The sequence below is a fragment of the Nematolebias whitei genome, chromosome 6, assembly GCF_014905685.2.
Source record: "Nematolebias whitei isolate Nwh7 chromosome 6, NemWhi1, whole genome shotgun sequence".
In the NCBI taxonomy this organism is placed as follows: Eukaryota; Metazoa; Chordata; class Actinopteri; order Cyprinodontiformes; family Rivulidae; genus Nematolebias; species Nematolebias whitei.
In genome coordinates, this window is record NC_056503.1 from 3464520 (window position 1) to 3467044 (window position 2525).

General features: G+C 38.5%; 1 protein-coding gene across 1 annotated transcript in view; it reads left to right on the forward strand.

Annotated features, from left to right (window-relative positions):
- Positions 1 to 2525, forward strand: part of LOC119411481 (tubulin-specific chaperone cofactor E-like protein) — a 38163-nt gene that overhangs the window by 16815 nt on the left and 18823 nt on the right. The gene's annotated exons all lie outside the window — the stretch shown is intronic.

A 2525-nucleotide genomic window follows, 5' to 3' on the forward strand; every position in this document is an offset into this window, starting at 1 on the left:
CAACAAGAAGACAACCATTATGTAAATATTTTGTTTTATTATGTTTTTGCTTTTCACAATTTTGTCATTTTATTTTTATGATTTCTTTTACGTTTCGCTTGCTCTCATTTACAGGGGTCTGTCCCTCACAAAAACAGCCTTAGCAAATTTCTAACTGATGTTTATGATAGCCATATGTTAAACCATACTCCGTATGACACATGTGCCTTGAAGGTTCTGTTAATCAGTGTCTATATCTCTATATGTACATATTTGTGTTATTCTTGTTCCTATGGGAACAAAAGGGAGGAATTGTAGAAATGAAAACATTGATACCAGTTTATTTTGTTCATCAATTTTTATTATCATCACCCTTATTATTCATTTACTTTATATCACACTCTGTTAAAGCTTATCTAAACTGCAGCAGTTGCATCTCTCCAACATCAGTGTGTGAAACCTTTTAACTTCCATTTCTCACAGACTGCCGGTACGGAACCCCAGCTCCAGAACCGGTCACACGGACCACAAACGTATTGTCTGTTTTTACCCTGATAAGATTGACACTGACCACAAATGTACTGTCTGTTTTTACCCTGATAAAATTGCAAATGTGATGAACGCCTGTGAAAAAACAAGTTCTGTTACGCGTGAAGGTGTGTATAAATGAAGCCCGTATTGCTCATGTTTTCAGGAGCTCACAGAACTCTGTTTCATGTGCTGTTCCTCCTTCTACAGAAGAAACCAATAAAACTTCGCTTTTTATTTTTGTTGAAGTTCTCAGTCTAAAATTTATTAAACAATAGGTTTAATAAACTCCATAAAGGTTTTGTTGTTTGGTGGTGGGGGGCCTCCTGTCGCAGCTCTTTGCTTCGAACCACCTGGTGGGTCTTGCTCCATCAGTTTGACTGTCCCATGCTGTGACTCCAAAATGTTTCTTCAGATTTTATGTGGTCTTTTTGAAGCTAGACAGCACTTTCTCGCCAGCACAGAGGGTACAACGAACCTGGAAATGGTCATTCTTCGCTGACAGAAACTCAAAATAGTTCCTGTATTTCCAGCTACAAAATGAGAATCTTCCTCCTTGCTCCATTGTTTACGTTTCTGTAGTGGCATGGTGTCAGGTATCACAGGTGATAACGTGACTGAATTGTTGTATAGACCTGATGTCACTCCCCGATATGCATAGAGGAAATAAAATTAATTTACTAGAGAAAACTACAAAAATAGTATCTGTAGTGTGCTAAAAGGCTCGATTAGCTTGGTTAGTTTCAGAGCTCCTCTACAGTCATATTTTAAATTAACGGGTTCTCTCTTTTTCGAGCTACTTGACAGATATGTGACAGGGTACTGTGCGTAGATGGTTTAATCAGTGACATGAGACGTTAATTTTCTTTGACCCATCAAAATAAATGTGGTCATTTATTAACAGAATCAAAATTTAACGTCAAAACATTGTACACTTGATTAGACTGATCTGGTTCTGATTAATAAAACTTGGCACGTTTTACTTAATAAAAACAACAGACATTTCTGAAGGCATCTGGATTAATTACTGGCAAGATAGAAGTTTAAAGATGGGAAATGAAGGAGTTTAAATGGAGAGAAAAGATGGATGAGGGAAAGTGTGTTGACGAGGAATGGCACCCTTCATCCGACCCCAGCTCAGCCCCGGTACACTAGGTAGTGAAGCGACTCGTTACCTTTGCAGAAGATAGGTCAGCTCCGGTACGGAGTTCCATTTCAACGCTACCTTTCAGCGTCTCCTCAGGATGGCTGAGAATGGTCCGAAGTAGTGACGGTACTCCGTTCAACAACACGCTCATCTCCCGGGTGGATACACAGCAAGCTGTGAGTCCGTCAGAGGTTCCACTCAGATGTGGAAGACTCCATAATCCCAACTCGACTCAGAAGACTGAGTCTGAGAAAAACTCAGAAGACCTCAAAAGACTCAGAGGAACTCCAGAAGAACCAACGGAACTAAGAGGGACTAACGGAACTCACAGTTCCAGGAAGTGTCAACTTTTAAAGAGTTCTGCTTCCGGTTACTTTTAGGAAGTCCTGATTGGTTGAAGGAACCAACAGGGGTGTGGTTCTAGTGATGTCAAAGGGTTTTTACAAGTCAAGAAACAGCAGAAATGTTTAGGAACAGACAGAGAAATGTTTTGACGAAGTGAGAAACACTGCAGGTGCCAGTTCTCTTGTTTACTGTCTGAGAGCTTTAAAAACACGACAGCTTGTTCCAAGAACTTGTTTTGGACTGTCTCCAACTTTTGACCGACATCACTCCTTCTCATTTCAGACAGAAGATCAAAAAATGCATAATTACTTTGTAAAATAGACATTTTACTTGATTTCTAATTTGAATGAGGATTAAAAATCATTAATACTGTTTCACAGTTGATTTAAAATGAGTGGTTCACTTCAACATTTAGAAATGGTATGAACTAAACACACTTTTGATTATCAAGATATTGTAAAATAGTAATGATAATATAAAAAAATAGAGTGTTCTTTCAATTGATTAGTTCAGGATACAATTAGAA